We start from the raw sequence: 20,896 nt of genomic DNA on the forward strand, positions 1-20,896 counted from the left end.
TCATCTGGGCCTCAGGTCCATTAATTCCGAGTGCACCTTCCGAGACTCAGTGTCAGCCTATTAACACTGTCTTTTACTAGGCTATGTCCAAATAACATAAAGGTAGTAGGTATGGTAACTGTGATGCATGGTGTGGTGAGCCAACTTCCATGTACAAAGAGTTGGTCTGAGTAGACCTCACCATTTCAGCTCCTGGTATATAAGTAACTCTTGCCCACACAGCATTTTACAAAGCTTTCGAATGAACTATAACTCTGGTCTTCAGATTATTACTTTATGCACTTAGTGCAGCAATTTATCATGGCAACACTTCCATAATCTCTTGTGCACAGAGGGGTTCATCTCCAATAGCATAACACTCATTTATAAAGATCCATACAATATGCACAACACCACATACACCAATATAATTTAAAAAACCATAAAGGGGTTGTGGCTTGGTGCCATAGAAGATGGATGCCTGAGCGTTTAGCTCAGCTCATTCCGAACACCAAAATACCACCACAACCTTAATCAATAAGACAAAAGTCAACATAAATGCATTTCCAGACATCGGAAGTGGTGAACAACAAATGAGGACCTTTCTGTGAGGAAGGGAATCCGAAAAGCGGTGTTAAGCATCCCGAGTTCGGAGGATCACATGCGCTGCAGGGCACAGATGGAGGAAATGGCAGCGTAGTGGGCTCCCAACAAAGGTCAAAAGCATCTGTCATCCAACCCACAGAATAACCAAGTAAGTGCAAGAAAGCATATTTAGACCCGAAACAATCCGAGTTCAGGGGGCCTCCACGCTCTTCATTAGCTGATTTGCCTAACGCCTGCTTATCTCTCCTGCCATGCGCAAAGTCCTTAGAACGCCTGCCATAACACCGTAGGACTAGGACTGTGTTCCAGAGTGCAGGCGGTGGCGCTGCAATGCCGACTAGAGGATGTGAGAGGTAAATACACAAGGATAATCACTCTCCATTCTATTCAACTACGTGTTGAAAATTGCCTGCGTTTTCACATTGAAGGAGGCTCAACACAATGCGCTTGTTCAATAAGAATGCATGTATGCCTTCCCACTGCCTCGCAGTTATTAATGCTGCTCCCTCACTTCACGCGTAGGCACTGGGATGTGCGCCCGCCATTATGCTAAATATATTTCAATACCAGATTACCTGCAGCATTAGTGCTGTGGACCAATGGCAGGCGGAGGTACGTGCTGCATAGCATAGTCCTCCCCATACTCAAGGCACATGAAAATCAACTGCATGGTGAGTGATATATAAAGGGATATTGAGAAGAAAAATGTATCTAAAACTCTAATGAGCCTAATTGTTATATAGACCTGCTATACCTATCTACCATTGCCATGTGGTCTAAAAGCTCTCATAATATGTGGGGGCTATAACATGACCTGCTACCAAATTGTCATCACAAGTTCCTCCTCAGTACCGATCCCAGCAGTCTCCAAAATCAAAAACCAGACAGATGCTCCATCCTAATTGAGATAAGGCTACAGCAATAAGTTGCCAGCCTGTGGGTGAATGCTGTCAAAACACTCCAAGATATCCAAGATTGCAGTCTAGAAGCACAAGCACTGATTGCACTGGCAGCTCAAATTCTCATCTCATTCTGCCAGGGCTACAAGAGTGAAGGTGGAACCTACTCTGCATGTGGGTTTCATAACAGTACACACCATATGGTCATCAATAACCATTTTGAGATTTGGCGGCGATTAGTCTTGGAAGTATTACCCAGTTGCATCTCAAGAACCTGTTATGAAAACCTTTGTATGTATGAGTGGGTTTCTACAGAGTAAGCACGAGCTAAGCAAAAGTCACAAAATGGAAGCTTGTATTATAGATGGCCTGCCCCCGACCACTCTTACTCTATGGACAGCATTGCACAAAGATCCCCTTCATGATCTTTTCTAGATACCCAAAACCAGAGCCTACACCCTCAAAATAAGCATAGAAAACAACTGCTCAAAATAGATTCTTTTAACAGCAACTCGCAGAGACCCAAGTTTGACCCTCCGTCGCATCACATAAATCGCAGAGGGACTCTGTGCTCGATACAATTATGTTGCAGCGTAAGACTCTCAGACCCTTCTTGGAAGCAACCACCACCAAACTGGATGCCATTTAGAGAAACATAAAAACAAATGGATCTTAAAGCCTGAGGTACTGAAAAGAGGATTGAAAAACTAGAATATCTCCCATCCAAAATGTGATCAATGGGGCAGGATATCTGCAACATACAAAGATAGTGTAAAGATAGCTAAAATCGTAACACAAGAAACAATATCCGCCTATACAAAATCCTGGAAGGTGCCAAAAACGATGACCCAAGAAGGTTCCTGCAGTCTCTACTTCCAAAGCTATTAGATACAGTAAAGTGATACAGTTCCAAGTACAAAAGAACCTTGAGACATCAGTTTCAAGTCAATAAATGGTTCAGAACTCATGATTCCCTTCCCCAAGACTTAATTTTCACAGCACAAAATTATCCTTAGTCTTTTTAAAGTTCTTGTCACTCTTGGGCCTTCTTTCTATGGCCAGTTTTTCATGTATTAAATGGTAGCTATGATGGAATAAACTTTAAATTTGCAATTGCTTCTGCTTTCAATCTTGTTTTCTATTATATGCAGTTTTTATATCCTTTATTTTAGAATACAGCATGCACTGGTTTCACTTGGATTTGAGGTTTCCTTTTAGAAGTTAGCATTTAATGAGTTTACTCAAATGAAAGCTCCACTCCTGAACTCAATATATAGCAGTTCAGTTCTTTCATAAAGGTTTCACTTAGTTCAGCATTCAATAAAGTGTGATAATTGTTTAAGACTTTTATTCAGTTCAGAATTAAAAAAAGAAACACAGGTTGTTCTTCAATAACCGTTAGTTGCTCGTGTTAAGGTTTTCATTTGGTTCAGTATTCAAAAAGAAACACAGGTTGATCTTCAATAAATGTTACTTGCTCTTGTTAAGGTTTTCATTCCGTTCAGTATTCAAAAACAAACACACGTTGATCTTCAATAAATGTTAGTTGCTCTTGTTGAGGTTTTCATTCAGTTTGGTATTCAAAAGAAATGGTTTGCATTTAAAACACACTTTGTATTCACCCTGTTGTGTAATATGTCTTTTAATTCACCTCCAATGAAATGCCCAGCCTTCAGAGATTTTTGGTAACGTGTAATCTCCCCCACACGACCACTCTGATACAAAGTATTCTTAGCATTTCATTATTGTATAATGGATTGAATCGGAGACCTTTGAAAACGTGGTTCCGCAAACACGTGACCACTCTGATACAAAGTATTCTTCGAGTGGAGGAGTTTGAATGTTCGGGCACCGAGTTTCACAATTGCTAGAAACTCACTGGTTGCGTTCAAAGGCTTCCCAGCAGCTTGGATCCAATGTCCTTTTGCTCTTCACATCAGGGGTCTGACTCCTGCCCCTCAGACACTCCTGTGGTGGCTGTTCCCTGCTGCTTACACTGGACCTCTTGCTGCTCTTTTTGCCACTCTCCACTCAGCTCCTCGCCCCACTCACCTTGCTGGTCAGTTGGTATCTTTTTATACATCGGCAGTCTCTTAACAGGCTGCAGGTGGGAATGTCTAATCAGCCCTGTCTGACCATAATTTAAGGGACATCCCTGATTTTCTCTGTTCTTAATAGGCATCTTCCTCGTCCCAGCACCAGAGAGGTAAAAGAGGATTGTCTTTGTTACTCTTTGTTGCCTCTTCTTCGTCTCAGTACTGTCTTAGTACTGTCAGGATGTAAATGTGGGGAAACAAGGGAATCTGACTTGCAATAACATGTAAAGGTTAGAGAAGGGCTGGGTCGGTCATCAGTAGGAAAAGGGGGATACCATGTCTTGCAAATTTTACACTGAACCCTTTTTGCCTTCCTTCTGGTACGTGTGGATGTTTGGTATCTCTTATCCCTTTCTTGGTCAATGGGACATGGGTAACAATATCCCATAACTGAGATATAAAGTGCTCCCTGAACTGGTAATATTGAATACTTTGTCTCACCTGAGGACATTTCATTCCTACTCCTCCAAGGAGCCTGCACCCAGATGATCGTCCCTTGCTTCTCCACCCCCAGATCCAAGAGCAATGACCTTTCCCTGGCCACCTAAGAAGGGAGCCCAGGGTGAGTATATGTGAGGACGCTCTCAGGTTTCTCACACCATGCACCCGTCTTAATTGTTTTAGATATTAGCCACACCGATAACCAAAATAAAAGATGGCGTTTAAACACAGCACTTCTGACAGATACAACTTTCACCAAAGAAATAACCAAATTCTGAAAGGAGTTTTTCTTACTTAACCGACCTGACCTAACTAATATGGAAGTATCTTGGGACGCCTTCAAATTGACCTTAAGAGAGGAAATTATAAGTAGAGTAGCTCTTAAAAAAAGAAATATGAGAGAGAACTACAGGATTCCCTCCCAGCCATCAAACAACTTAAAAAGCAGTTTCAGCTAGACAACTCAGACACTACCCTAAAAAATCTGGTGAAATCGAAATTCGACTTCAATAAAAAAATCTACTGCAGCAGCCATTCAAAATTAAGGCAAAATAACATGGTGACTCAAACAAAGCAGGGAGACTCTTGGCAAGTTACTTGAAAGGTAAAAAAGAGAAATACAAAATTGAATCCATCATGAACTGTTGTTGCAAAACATGCACCACAGACTTGGAAATTGCTCAGGTCTTTGCAGACTACTATCGTACACTTTATTCTTCTGAAAAATCTACAAACATCCAAGCAGAAAAAATCTATTCTTTGAGAAAATTCATGAAAAGAAACTTAACAAAAATCTTCTGAAGACCCTAGATTGTCCAATAACTAAACTAGAAATAGCAAATCAAATCTCCTCTATGAAATAAAAGGAAATCGCCTGGCCCAGATGGTCTCCCAATAGAATTTGATCAAACCTTCACTGATATTCTAACCCCAAAATCAAAGATAGGCATGCCAACGCTAACACTAGACTTGTCACCAACATTTTCTTGATTGCTAACTCTACCATTGAACCCAGGCTTTAAATGGCGTTAGACGCAGAGAAAGCTTTTGATCGCTTACAACGGGATTCCATGTCTAAAGCACCAAGCTGGCAGGGTCTTAGCGACTCCTTCATCAAACTTATGACCTGCCTGTACCACTCAGCTGAAGCCTCCATAACAGTTACCACAGTTTTCCCTGTATTCCCCCTAAACAAAGGCACCAGACAAGGCTTTCCACTCTCCCCACTTCACTACGTAATCAGTAATGACACATCTATCATGGGAATCCAAGTCCACAACACAAGTATCAAACTTTCAGTGTATGCAGATGATATAATCCTTTTTCTCTGCAACCCCAACATCACAGTAAGGTATGCTATGTTTCACATTGAAAACTATGGGAAAGTCTCATGGTACAAACTTAATAAAGAGAAAACCAAGCTCCTTCCTCGGTTTCCTATATTAAAAGCGACCTTGATAACCTAGGCCTGTGCTGGAAAACAAGCCACATTAAATATCTTGTCCTTGAAGGTTCTCCAAATATCGACACATCAATCACTAGGACCGAAAACCACTTATTAGAAACATTAAGGAAAAAAACAGACACCTCGCCTCTTTGCCTATCCTGGTGGGGGAGATTAGACACAATTAAAATGATGCTCGCACCAGTACTATTATACCCTCTTGCTATGATTACAATCAAATTTAGCAATACATTCTATAAAGAAGCCAACTCTATCCTCTCTAAATTCCTTTGGAAAGGAAAACCGCCTTTATGTTCACCATAACAAAGAACTGTCTCTGCAACTGTTTCTAGAATAAGTATATTTAAACTGAATAGAAACTTGTCATAATGTGTCATAATTGTCATGATTGTAAATCCCCGAACCCTAGCCTAAAAGATACATTATGGGCGGTTTGGTTTGCCTTCAAAGATTGCATGTTTGTATATATGTTGTTGCTTGAGCGATGCTCGCTCTCTTGCGTCTCACGAGGTCTGGGGGACACACGTTGCGAGACGTTAGACCTCAGTTGGCCGACTGAGCATACTTTGAAATAAACCTGATTTCTTGGAAAATCAAACCTTGTGTCTGTTGTGTCACTAGTATATGGTTATTGTGCCTTAGTTTCCATATGTGGGCGGTCTTTACGGCCTAGCAAAATGTCCATGAGGAAACTCCAAGAAGATAAAGATCAAGAGGGTGGGAGGGGTCAAATTCACATACTTCTTGGTGTAGCACCACGCTTTCATAGTAACACAAATAAACCAAACCGCAAACTTGAAGAAGCTTTATCACACCCATTCCCATTAACATGTAAATTCATCATTACTAGCCAAAAGAATCACTATCTAATCCCTAGCTTGGCCTCTGATGTCAAAATACTGAGAGGGTCCAGTGTAGCATCTGAGATAACACATGTAGACTCCCAAATTGCCTCACTCTGAACAATCCTTCATTTTCAATTAATAATCAAACTTTACAATGGGAATCTTGGCAAGATAAGAAAATCTTGTTCGTGCAACAAGTATGGGGCGATGAATCTCCTCTCCATTTCGTAGAACTTCAAGACAAACATGGCCTCCCTCCGACTGAACATAGGAACTATACAAGGCTCTGTAAAATGATCTCAAAATATAAAATAAATAATCAGACGGCACACCATTGTAGTACAGATAACATAGCATTGTCCTGCACAATTAACAAGGCCAGTGTTTTTTACAAAAGAAATACTGTCACAAATATTCACAGTAACCTCAACCTGGAAATCACTAGGAAATGGGAAGAAGCTATGGTCACTGAATTGGAAATTAACCAATGCCAGCGCATTTACAGAAGGATAGTGAAAGCTTCCAGATCAGCTAGCAAAACCCAAAACCTTTTCTTTGTCTTTCACAGGACCCTGGTAACTCCAGAAAAGCATATGCTTTTCTCATGTCCTCATCTATCTGTATTTTGGGAGAAGATTACTAAAAAAGTGTTACATATTCTTCCAATTGGCTCTATTCATTAATTGAAAAACCTTTGCACCAACTCCTTATTTGCCACTGTTAAAGAATCTAAAATGCTAGACCCATTTCTCTACTAGATGATCTTCTAGTAGCAGCCATTCAATGTATCACCACTACATGGATGAATAAAGACCCGCCAACCCATCGAGCTTGGTGGAATTCCATCTGCTTATCTCATAGTCTGGACAAAGCAATATGTGGAGATACCTCCAAAACTCTGAAGTTCTTACAAATCTGGATTACTCTGGAGACTTAAATATGCAAGTCCCTCCCCAGCTTTACATCTAGTAGTAGATTCCTAGAACTCTGCAAGCCTCCTTAATTAACAACTAGTGAGAGTGCTAGCTAGAGTACCCCTAACAGCTCCATCTAGCAAAACTTTCTCTAGAGCTTAGGCTATGTCGTAACCAATCCTGGCTGGGCTAACCACCCTCTCATTGCTGCATCAGTTGGCACACAGATTTATAAGCTATTTTAATCCAGTCAAATGCACTTGCGGTACCCGATCTATATAAAACGCACCTTCATCACCTCAGAAGAACCTTCTAGTGTCAGTAGTGAACCGTATTGTAGTTCACTTAGGATGGGTTCCCTTCTCCTTCCTTCCCTTCCACTCTCACTTTCCACTCTCACTTTTTTCTTTTCTTCACATCTATTTCTTTCTCCAAGCTTCTTCTCAGTAGCATCGCACAGTCAGAGTTTTCAGTGTAACTTCCATTTCTTGTATGCACTGGTGTGCACCCGCAGAGATAAAACATTTCTCAAATGCTTCTGTAAATAAACAATACATTCTCTATATTAAAGAATGTATCTAGAGTGCCATTACCGACACCATCTAATAGAGCCTATCAAGGTTCAACTGATTACTGTCAATGAATTCTCCTTTTTCGATCATTCTATGCATTTTCACAGTATGTTGTGGCTCCTCCTGCGTACCTGCAGCCTCGTCCATCACTTATGTTTGATATTTAATTATCTTATTTATTTATTCATTTCATTTTATTGTTATTAGTCAATTGCCTTTTAACAAATTTAACAAATTGGTACTTAAATCAAAATAAACATATAATGTAACAAAACAATATATCAACATATACAAAGTTCATATCATACAAATTAACCTTATCACATTTCAATTTCATATATAATAAAAGTCTAGAATTTCTATAATTCTTTTTACAGGCTTAAAAATCATCCAAAGTCAACAGCAGCACTATACCAGATGGTATATCTTAATCATAGGTGACGTTGTTTTTAGTATTAGATGCCAGTTCCTTACATTAAGGACCTTAGCTGTGCAAACATTTGAGTTATATATTGTGTAGTACTGTATTTCATTTACGCAAGTGGACTGTTATTCAAACCATTATATGATTCGGGCACTCATTTCAGTATTTTACCAACAGTTATTCATAGTTTTGGGCAATCTAGAAAATTGTCGTTCCAGTGGGCAACATCTTGATTATGTTGGGCCAAACCTGATAGAATGCAATATGTACCGCAACTGTGGGAGAGTTCAGACAGTATGTCCAGAATTCAGTGCATTTAATACTGTTCAACGTGTGCACAAAGTTACCATATGTGCACATGTATACAGTACTCAAGTTAGGGCACTCAGTGAACAGATGCCTCACAGTTTCCGGGCTATCCTTGCATTTACAAATTAGACAAATCCTGCTTTACACAGACATTTTCAATTGTGACCCTATAACAGTTAAGATCGGAAGTTTAGTTGATCCGAAGTCGCAATATGAGCCATCAGATTTCTGGACTAGGACAGAGAACCAAGTACTGTTGAGGGCTCTTGTATCTGCGGACCACATTGGAAACATTATTTAAGCTTTTTAGAGTCGCAATGTGGTCATAGTTCTTATTCAAGTCATGCAAGTTGAATTTGGATTTGAAAGAAGCTTTGAACTGCTGGTATCCACCCTTGATGGACCAGTTTGGATACCAGTATATCACCCGGAAAGTATTTCATACTATATCATCAAACAAGGCTTCTTTATACTGATCACCTCTTCCACAGTTTGAACCCAACAATTTTTAGGATGGGACATAGCGGCATCATTTTAGCCTTCAGATATAACTCCAACCTTTTTCTTTCAGCTTGCCCCCCCAGTGAGATTAAGACTAACTCAAGGCATAACGCCCTCATCAGGAGTGAGGCTCTGGCCCTTAGTAGTTTTCTCCAGAAAACTCCCTCTAAACAATACAACCGTCTTAATTCCTTCATAGTCAGCGCCTAAAGGCTATATACAATCACAGGACAGAAGCACTGCCTATAAAGGATGAATATTCCCTCAAGGGAGTAACCTGCGGACTGTCGTCAAAGCTGTGGAAGAGGTGAGTCAGCTGTATTGCCTTCCTTTTGTTATTAGCAATGATGTGCGAGTAAGTGGTCTCCGCACTCATCTCTAGACCGCAATAGGGATAATGATCCATGTACTCTACACATGTACTCTACACAACCAAGGGAAGAATCCAGCTTCACCTTGTTCACCATTTTTCTGGCTATTAGGAGAATCTTAGTGTTTTGTAAATACATCTCAAAGTAATTTTCTTTAGTGTATCTAGCCAGTTTGTTCAGCTTTCCTCTTCAACCTCTCAAAGTGTGATCAAGGGTGGCAAGGTCATCTGCATATAACATGCATGCAATTCACATTCGACCAATCTTATGGAGGCACCCAACAACCTTAAGCATTCTCTCGGGATGGTCAGAGATGTACATGTTGAATAAAAAGGGGACCAACATACAACCCTGCTTGACCCCCCCTACCAATCAGTACAGATGCAGCTAGACCACCATTGTTGTCCAGCTAATGCTTGCCCCATCCCTTCAAGAAGCTTCAGTGTAATGTCTAAGAGCCATTTAGTACAACCATGAAGCTTTATTTTGTTCCAGAGTCTATCCCTGTTGACAAGGTCAAACGCTGATTTAAAATCAACAAATGCTATACGTAAAACTGGAGCATCTTTTTTCTGCCTCTAAAATGAGACGATCAAGGAGTCAGATCTCATGGTATGGGTTGTTGAAGACCCAGGTCGAAAGCCAGTCTGGAAGTCAGTCATCATTTTCTCAGCTTTGACCCAAGACTCAAGTTCTTTCAAGACAAATCCAGCAAATATCATCCTGGTCACGTTCAACATGGAGAGCAGCCTATAGTTTGCTGTCAGAGCCCTGTCTCCTTTCTTGAAGACAGGTACCAGCACCAAATAGGGCCTTCAGATAAGGTAACCATCCCTCAGGATCACTCCTGAGTACCTCGTTGGCCAAGCCATTAGGACTGGCTGCCCTAGAGGCCTTTGCTTTTCTAATAGCTGCCTGTATGGCCGGTGTGGAGATGACTAAAGGCCATATTTCCCCAACCCCAGAATAACTGGAGGACAGAGACAACATCTGGGGGTTCATCTTTGCGTCAACAAATCAAGCCAGGTGGCTTCACCAATAGGATTAAGAATCTGCTTTTCCTTATCCCACTTGGCAACGGTCAATATTTATCCATATTGATCTCGGGTTTCCACTACCAAGGGCACCAACCATACGATGCCACTGTACGTTCAAAGCTGAATTTTTCCAGTGCTTGACCCAACGTCAATAGGTGTCCTTGATCCTATTGATTTCGCCATAAAGCTTATTGCCAAGGGGTGTGTTATTTCTCAGCCATCTAATCTCTCTATGCATGTTTCTTTTGGAGTTGCGTATTGCAAATGTCAAATGGCTTCCTGTTTGTGTTTCCTGCCACCATCGCCGTCCTGGAATCAATAGATGCCACACTGGTGGACAGAGAACAAATCCAGGTCTCCATCTCATACACAGTAAGAGCAAGATATTTCTGCCACTCGTCCTGATGCACTGCTTTTATAATGGCAGTGGCCTTAGCTATACTGGCCCCTGTCCACTGTATTCGGTTTCCCTAATGGCTTGGCATTAGATCTTTTATGCAAGAGCCCAAGATTGTTTTCACCGGAAGCTGTAGCGTCAAGCTTAGTGTGGCATGGTCACTATGCTCAGTCCAGGCTATCACCAGGACCTGTATGCACTCTACGATGGCCTCACTTCCAAAGTAGTATGGAACAAGGTCCATGTACCCAGGGTATGCCCACTAACACGTTCATTTAATAGGACAAGTTCCCATTCCTTTAGTGAGTCAACCCACATGTGACCCTGTGCATTCCCCTTTTGCTGGGTTAGCCTGGATTCGGGGAGAATGTTATCAAAAGTGTGGCAAAGTGATTTGTCTAGGCAATATGCATTCACATCTCCTCCCAAGAGAATATATCATAGTCCACACTTAAACCACAATCAACACACACCTTGTCAACACATGCAAAAATATCATTAGTATCAGATCCCCCACCCCCGGAGGATTGTACACTTTTATCAACAAAATGTTGTAGCTTGCGACCTACCTGGTAGTTTGATTTCATCTGCCATAATATTGCTACTATGAGTACTAGTGGGGCAGAACACTGAGTCAATGGATTGCTTAACCCCAATTATCAAGCCACCATAAGGCCTCCCATGGGTGCCCTTTCTTGCCAATATTTGATGGATTGTGAAGCCTTCAACATGTACACTGTCGGTTAACCAGGTCTCCTGGCACAGGAAAATGTTGTGCTTCAATAGTAGGGGCAAGTATCCCTCTTGGGAAAAGAGATGACTGTTGCTTCTAGTATTATAACTGAAGATCATTAAACCCCCAACAGTAGAATGTGAAAAGATTGACTCACAAGGCACTGACAAGCCACTTTTTCGCACCACTTTACTGCTTTACTTATTTTATCATTTAATTTTGGCTCTGTCTCCATCTGTGAGTGCTCTGGAATTAGATTTATAATGACTACTGACATCTCTGTTGAAATTACAATAACACTTTTTGAACTGTAACATACCTTCAATTTCTATTTTTTTCCACCAGCTCACTCATTTCTACCATTCCAAAACATAAAAAGACATGGTTTTACAATATGTTTGTAACTATTCATTTGAATGAAGCTGATAGTTTGGTAAGCCAATCGCTGCACTTCCTTTGAACGAGTTTAGTGTAACAGTATCAGTTAGTGTCAAACAGTTGAATTAGTGTGATTGTATAGTATTTTACTGGTACAGCCTGTATTTTATTTTATATGAGAGGGTGAATTCATTAGCACAAATTGCCTACATCATTTCTTGTATTAATCATTTACTGCAATATATTAGTGTAGGATATTTGATAAACTGCAACTGATTCTCTGCAGTTCCCATTAATTTCTTATATCTTGTGTTTTTCAACAGTGATATCATTCGGGAACACTACATCTCCCCTACATCTTTTGGTGGCTAGGAAATGCTCATTGCTCTTACGCCAGGCCCGTTTAGGCCTGCTTTCGCTTTCAGTGTCTTGTGGCCGTTCATGCTGCCCCTTTCTTTTTCTTTGGGATTTCCCTTTCCTTTTTTTTCTTTATCTGCTTGTTGTTTGGCCTGAATTGTAAACAGTTATATTCCAAGTCAGGCTCTAATTCCTAGGTATGTTTTAAGCTATCGCTGGCAGTACATTAAAATGCCCCAACTTATTCTGAGTTGGCCCTTCAGACGGAACTTGCTTAATAAGTCTTAGTGCATCATAAAGATCCCTCTGAGGGACTTGGGTCCGTTTGCAAGGAAGTAAAACTGCTCAAGGAGCAATACAGTTAAAAGAATAAAAACTGTAAGGCTCTCGGTTTTGCCCAGATTTCTTCCTGTCTGCAGTCTGTCTTTTTTTAGGAAGCTCTATCATTTGTATGCTTCATCCCCTCTCCTACTGAGACCCCCAGCACTTTTTGCTGGCCGTCTGGACCTTGTTCTTTCAATCCTGAATGAGTGGAGCCTTTTTCCACTCATCCATTCTTGTTTGCTGTGACATTTGGAACTTTGTTCTGTGTTTTACCTTTACTATGGAGTCTACTTTCCTTCTTATCTCTTTAAGGGCATCTGTGTTTAACCTTTCAAGCACACAGCTCCTTATGGGCAGTGTTGCTGGGAACCCTTTGGGTTCTCGTTTGAGGTTCTTTTCTTTATCCCTACTTACTGCTGTTCTCAAAGCTAGAGGGATACTTTGTATCCCTCCTAAAACTGTATACTATGAGAGATTGGCACACACCACCTTATGTGGAGTGCAAAGGGGATGCCTAATATCTCCTTTCTCTCTGCTCCTGTGACTTTTTAGCCACATAGAGAACCCTCCAGTTGTGGCTAGTGGCAGTGGATGTATTCTACCAACTATTGTGATTTTTACAGCAGACTGTATTCACAGTCTCGGTTGTGCACAATAGTGTCACCCATGTTCTAACATTGTGGCTCCTTTCTTTTTTTGCTGTTTCTAGTGTGTTTTTTCTTTGTTAGCCCTTCTTCTACCATTCTGGGAGGAGGAGGTCTGTGTGTGTGTTTTGCCTTTGCCAGGAACCCTTGGGTGTCCCCGCCTAGGCTACAGTGTGTCTGGGCAGACAGGAAGTGGGGGAGGAGTTATTCACTCCCTTGCCTTTTGTCTGCCTAAGTGCCTGAATGGAACCAGCTCCCACTGGGGGTCTGGCTGTCCTGATTGGACAGCCATCCGTCCCTTTCTGTAAACTGCTGAGAGAAATTGCAGAGGAGTATGTGCTGAAACTGAATAAAGGGTGAGGTTCCTGAGGGGAAAGCCAAGTTAACCACTGGGACTTAAAGTAAACGAAGAGGAAGATGAGCAGAGACAACTTCAGACCCTTTGCAACACCGTGAAGGGACCACTGCTGTCCTGACCCCGTTTTCTATGTGACAGAGGAGCTCTGAAGAGGATGACTCCTTCTCTTTGGCTGGTGGGATGAACCAGTCCTGAGACAAACTACAATCTGTGCCATCTCCCGAGGTTCAGTGCCTTTCCAGAGCTGCAGACTGTGAATACCAGGAGATCTCCAACCCAATCGTACTGCAGCATCTTGCCAAGGCTGAATCCGTCCAAGTCTTTGATGAGCTCCAGGTGAACTTCCAGAGACACAATCAGACTCATCCAAGTCCCCTCACCAGAGTGCAGGACTCCAGAAATTGAATTGAAGAAGATTGACCAGGCGAATCGCGTCCTTTGTTGGTGCTTCAGAAAAGGCACCAAAACCATAGACTGACCAGAGGAGATGAAGAAATTTGTGCCAGAGGTCCTTTCACGAGACTGCTGCTGAGACCTCCTGGTCAGTGTCCTGCCTTTCGTCACCAGAACAAGGAATCCGGCGACCAGGTCCTTCGCTGCTGCACACAGGAGAATCCAGCCACAAACATTTCTTCTAACCTGTGGGGTGAAAAGGTTTTGCTTACCATAAACCGAGAAGTCGCTCCAGAGTGTTGGAGTGCATGAAGAGGTGTCCAGGGTGTCCACTCTTACCTCTGACACAAGCTGTTGACTTGTGTCCCTTTTGCAAGTCCTTTAACATAGTCTCCAACATTGTATTAACTCTTCTAGCATCCTTACCTAGAGACTGAAAGTATCCACAGGAACCTTTGCTGTTCTGCTGCTTTGTAAGACTTTGAGCCCTCTTCAAACTGACTTTTGCATAGAGTTACAGATCAGACTGTTAACGCTTTAGGTTGTGCAGAAACTGCTTCTAGAACGTTAAGCTCTGCTACTGTTTGACTAACCATCCTTTTCCTTCCTAAAAAAAGTTGTTATATATTTCTGCTAACTAAATACAATTACTGTATATCTTTGTCTGTGCGTTAGTGCGCAGTCGTACTGATAATACAGTAGAAATGTCATTAGTGTCAAACTCTGTACTGCAAGCAAATACCAACCAAGCAGTGTCCTTTGAAAAGTATTTATAAGTAATTCTATGTGCGTTGGTTAAGTGATCTAAGTATTTTAAGACATTTCTTGTGTAATGTAATAAATATATATTTTAATATAGGTTTATTGGTGTAAGTGTTTCTTTGGATTACTGTACTAACTGGGTTCAGTTTACTTACCTACAGCTCACACCTTCCTCCTATAATAACCCTGACTGCTCTGCCACTCTACCAAGTTCCTTGAGTATTACAAGTTTATAATAAGATTCGGGGACCTGTATGCCATTGGGATGGTTTCATGAAGTCGTACCTCAAGTGGACTTTAGGAAAACTCCCCTAACACTCTCAAACCACATGCAGGGTTCTCCAGACAGTGGGGCAAAGCAGGTCAGACAGTGTTAACAGCAGGGAGAGCAGCACCTTTTAATGGACCTGAGAACAAGCAAGAGGAAGCTGCCAAGCAATATGTGGTAACAAAGAGACACATGTCGGGGGGAAATTCTGCCGGGGTCGGCTGGGCCATCCGCAGACCTCCGGGCAGGGAGGCCCCAACTCCTCCCGTATATCCCAAAAGAGATAGAGTATGAGACACGCACAAGAAGCAAGGTGACTCTGCTGTTTATTAAACACAAACGGCAGGGAAGGGTCAAGGATCATACGCGTCTGACCTGACACACACACAATCGTGGGGCTCGCAGGCCCTTTTTACTGTAGTATGACGCGCTACTTGCGTCACTTCGAAAGTTAACAAAAAACCTATCGCCAGTCTTAATTGGTTGCTCGAGTGGTAGGGTTAGTATAGCATACGTATAGAGAATAATATGAGTGGACAAGGGTTAGTCAGGTGATATATCTGGGATGTCCCTACAATTAGATACATGAGAATTGTTACATGAAGACTCCTAATGATTGGTTAATATTAATGGCGTCAGTGATAAGAGCCCCATGTTCTGATTGGTGCGCCCGTGAGCTTCCCAGCCTGGGACCATCGCTGTTCCCAGCTCTCGGTGTACCTGCAATTTGCAACAATGTTTCACTATGCGTACATGCAGACAATGTGAAGACTTATTCATGAGCTGGACGGCCGACTACTCCCACTGTCGCAGATGTCCATTGATCCTTTCAAGTGTATCTGCCTGTGTCTTGTAACGAGGGGTCCAGACGCCTCCTTCCTCCTGGGCTTGGCATCTTGTCAGGTTCGGCTTGGTCACATGAGGTGGGACCGTGTTTGAGGCAGAATTCTGCACAATTAATATTGCTTTTCCACTGTGTGCCTGGTTTAATTTGCAGGTGCGACTTTAATGTTGGTGCACGGCGTGCGAGGTTGCAACATCGTGCCCTTGATGGTCTGCTTTTGGAATGTGGGTTTGCAACATTACAACCTTGGCTGTCTGCTTTCGCCAGGCTCATTCTGCAGGATCAGCAACCTGACTCTTGTTCTGTTAATGTCCACGGGAGCTCTTGCTTGCGGCCTACTTAGGCCTGGTGTATAGGTGGAACCGTTTGGTGCACAGGCGCTTTAGGTTATAGTCTCATATTGTCTTGTGACCAGTATCGTGTCTTCGTTATAATTCTCATTATGGCACCTAGGTTTAGAAGAAGCGTAAGCAAGCTCTTTAGATGAGTTCATGGTGCGTCTTGCGTTTCTGCATTTTGAGAGCCTATGTGGAAAATAATAAAGATGCACGTCCGTGAGTATGTCTATCGCCTACGTCATAGCACTGAGTATATGCTTCGTGTAAATTGGTGCGGGAGTGTCCAGTGTGTATATTGGCACAGGTGTGCTATCCGTTAGCTAGGTCGTCATGGCATCTCTAACGACTTATAGGTTTTAGTCTAGTTGATCCATGCCGCAGGCATCGGCATGGGCAGGGCGGGCTGCTGGGCAGGCAGATGGACACATCCTTATGTTCCTGTACCAGGGTATCTGGTCGTCTGGTAGATGGGCAAACTCTTCTCGTGGCGGGTGCTTGGGCCGTGAACCTTTAGGCCAGCGCGAGAGGGTGTAGATGGGAGCCTGTTTTTCCATTTTCCCACTTCAGTCCCCGCTTTGGTCGACTTGTCGACCACAAACATATCCTTTTCGTGATCTCCTCTTACTCTCCATATTTTAGTTATTCCTCCTAAATGTCCATAATGGTTAACATGATCTTCAATTGACCAATACATATATTCACATGTTCCTCCAAGAGTACAGTATACCCATTTCCCTATGTAACTCCTGGGGTTTCTTGGGTTCTCGACCTTCACCGATGGTGGGTCCAGGTGGTTGGTGATGATCTGGTTGCGCAATTTCTCTCTCTCTTGTATGATTATGCCTGTGTGTTGGCCGTCATCTGCTGGCATCAGTGGGTGCATACCGACCATTTCAAGCAACTCGTCAGTGGTGCGTGCCTTCCGGGCTTTCCAAAATCTTATTATGATCAGTGTAGCTCCAGCTAAGATAATACAACCAACTATAATTTTCAGTCCATCTGACAGCCAAGATGGCATCCATGACCATAATAGCGAAAACCAGCTCTCATCCTTTTCACACCTTTACTTTCATCCACCATTTTGGAGTGCAACTGGGCCAATTGTGAAACTGCTTCTGTCAGTGTACCGTTGTCAGCATCGTTGGCAGAAATGAATGTACAGCATGATTGTCCTATCTTTGCGCAAACTCCTCCTTCCATGGCAGTGAGGAGGTCCAATACATATCTGTTCTGCAGTGCTACCATCCTTATTGCTCGCAGCTCCTCTTTTATCGCGTTGAATCCATTTACTGTAGAATTGATGGTCATCATAAGTTCCCATCTAGTTATCTGGAGCCATTTTGCGTTTGCGTAAGCCTGTAGTCCCGGATGGATTATTGAGGAGAAGAACATTGCTGCTCTGCTGAATAGTCTGTATTCTGGCGGGATTGAAGTGAGTGCCGTTTCCGACCCTCCCCATAAGTAATTTCCTGTCAGAGGTTCTCCTTGTCTTTTCCGTCTATTTAGGACAGTATCATTGCCGCTGGTCCTGTTTCCTGGCTCCTCCTGAGGTGGTGCAGATCTCTTATTTCTCTTGTCCCCTTCATCCATTTTGGGAAAGTTCACCACATTCGCATGCTTCTGGGGTACCACTAGTGATGGTACATTGACGTGCACCATCGTGCATACACCATTCCACAGAGGGGGCAGTGTGTGATATGCCTTTTCTCCACAGGCCCAGTAATGGTCCATTATCACTGCTGTTCCTGCTCCCCCCTCAGGTAACTCCATCACGCTTCCACAATTGGTGTTGTATCCTACGTCCACCTCTCCTTTATGTTGGTAGCATACTTTAGGCGCATTCAGCGGCAGTATTGTTATCGGGTCTTCATCCGTTTCTATCCATGTGAGCATAGGCACGTATTTGATCCAAGTCGTCCAACATTTGTGGTTGTGTGCATCGATAGTTGAAATAGTTTCTTTTGTTACCATGTTGCTGCCAACCACTCCTATCTCCCATTTGTTGTCCAAGTACACTTTCCCCGTTATCGTCACCAGTGGCCTCTCCCAGCATCCTAGTTTACCAGGAACTTCAGTGGCGTACCAATCACATGATAAATACTGCAGTGTTACTTTCTTTGTTTCTCCTTTTGCAGGACCACTTGTTATGTATCTGAATGCTTCAGCATGTAAACTGCTCTTGTGGTAACTCAAATAAGTCTTGAGGAAGTTGTTTTCGTATGGGTATGAGTCTCGTGTTTTCCACATCATATGCACCACTGTCCCTTGAAATCTTCCTTTCGTTTGGAACAGTGCCAAGTATATTATGCATCATGCTGTTTTTTCGTCTATTTCTGTGGCAACAAATGTCCGAGAAGCGCTCATGGCGTATGGTATTAATGAGCAAACGTAGCAGCTGTCTTCTGTTGTCTGCTTACCAATGCGGGTCATGTGTTGATACCATATGTTGTTTGAGACATGTGCTGAATCTTGTATGTAATTGTCAATGCCTTTATTATCTGAGTATGTGCTGCGTTGAACTCTATTTTGCTTGTGCGCAATTTTACTAATATCACCTGACGTAACACCTGTTGCAGCTGGGGATGGGGGTGTGTTAGGTTTGGGTACAGCAATAATATTGATAGCACAGCTGTACTGCCATACAGAGGCAGCTACGAACCCGTTGATTACCAAAATCCCTATTACTTTTATTACATATGCTAATTTCACCGGCATTTTGCTCTTACCTTGCTGCAGTCCGGCAGCGTATTCTTGCGACGTTAGAGTTGCCCGCCTGAAAATTCTCAATATGCTGGTTATTAAATGTTAGTTGTTGTTTTTTAAGCTCTCCCTATCAAATAATCATTCAGTGCCCAGGCGAAGAGCTGTTCCCACGCTAATCTAAGGGATCTGTCTCTTAGGGCAGGCAAGTATGTGTGGAGGTGGGGCATCGAGTATTCTATGGCCAAAAGGAATGCTGTGTAATAGACACATACCCTTTTCCTTTTCAGGTACGTTGGCCTTTTTATTTCATATACAAATTGGTGTGACAATTCTTCTGGGTAATTATCGTCAGAGGGTACCATCTACTCCTGGGCAGTGAATTTGTTAGTTATCTACTTTCTTAGCAGTACAATAATACGCGGTTCCTGCATGTGCGAGAGAAAAGAAAAGAGAGCATTCACGTGTTTACATGTGTATTTGTGTTAGGCAATGTCCTTCAGTTCAATTACTACTGTAATGGGGACAGGGGTCAGTGGATGGTGGGCAGGGGGTTTTTGGGCTCAACTGGTGGGCGTGGCTTTTACTCTTTGAGCGTGTGATCATGGGGTGGGCTGTATGGGGATCACCCCTTTCTTCTTCAGTTATTGTCTCTGGGGAGTCTGGGGAGTGACAAGGTATGGGAATACTTGGGCCGCTGGCTGTGGTAGAACTTTCTTCTTCCGTTGTCGATGTTGTTGCTGTTCTCTCAATGGACCTGTCGGTGGCGCTGGGGCGGGTCTGTTGTTTGTAGATCTTTACGTCGTGTAGGTGGTTCCAGGCACGCTTGTCCTGTAGCTTTACTGCTCTTGTTGATACCTCTACCAGATGGGGACCAGTAAAGCGTGGGCCGTTCCACTTCCTATTGAAGTTGCGAAGTAGTACGTGGTCACCTTTAGCAATTTTACACAGTACTTCCTTTTCCAGGTCTTTATCCGCGTCTTCTTGTTGGCTTCTATTAGACCCGCCCCGTGTGCGCTCGAGCTGTTGAGACACAAACACTACACTAGTAATCAAAGAAGACACATATTGGTACATTTCATCACCCAGAACACTAGTTGTGCTTTCGTGGTCGGTAAATGCTCTTGACGTTGGCGTTAGGGGAAGACGCATTTGACGTCCGGTAACCACCTCATGGGGAGTGAGGTGGTGGTCGGACCCTGGCCTATTCCTTAGCTCAAATAAGGCTAATGGAAGACAATATAACCAACTCCTCTTTGTTGTTTGTTGTATCTTTGCAATTGCTTCCTTTAATAGGCCATTCAGGCGTTCACATACACCGTTGGCCTGTGGGTGGTATGCACATGCAAATTTATGTTGAATGTTCAGCAGTGATGTAATGTGCTGAAACATCTCGTTTGCGAAATGTGGGCCATTGTCTGACCTTAACACCTCGCACACTCCCCACCTTGGGAAGACCTCCCTCACTAGGAATTTGGCTGCTCTAAATGCATCTGGGTGTGAACAGGGCCCTGCCTCAATCCACCTAGAAAATGGGCATACTACTACAATCATATACCTATTTCCTTGACATATATTGATCATATCAACATAGTCAATATGGAGATGCCGGAAAGGTCCCTCTGGCCGGGGTATAGTACCTCTTATCACCTTTAGAGTGTGGCCGGCCGTAAACTGTTGACATGTGAGACAATTACTGATAAAATTTGACACATGCGAATTTAACTCGGGGCAGAACCAGTCTTCCCTAATCCGTGCTGCAATTACTTCCTTGCCTGTGTGGGCTGGATGATGTAGTTGGTTCAGGGCGGTGTTCAAAAGTGCCAATGGCATTACAACCTTTCCAGTGCCACCCTGGCGCCATAGTGCGTCGGTTGGTGACATTGTACACCCTCTTTTTACCCATATTTCTTTTTCGGCCATTGGTGCAGCCGCTTTGTA

The 20,896-nt window shown here is 42.9% G+C and overlaps 1 protein-coding gene across 1 annotated transcript in view; it reads left to right on the forward strand.

Moving 5' to 3' along the window:
• LOC138472433 (uncharacterized) overlaps nucleotides 1–20,896 on the forward strand; it is a 927,133-nt gene that overhangs the window by 671,520 nt on the left and 234,717 nt on the right. The gene's annotated exons all lie outside the window — the stretch shown is intronic.

Source organism: Ambystoma mexicanum, chromosome 8, assembly GCF_040938575.1.
Source record: "Ambystoma mexicanum isolate Mex_15411 chromosome 8, UKY_AmexF1_1, whole genome shotgun sequence".
Classification (NCBI taxonomy): domain Eukaryota; kingdom Metazoa; phylum Chordata; class Amphibia; order Caudata; family Ambystomatidae; genus Ambystoma; species Ambystoma mexicanum.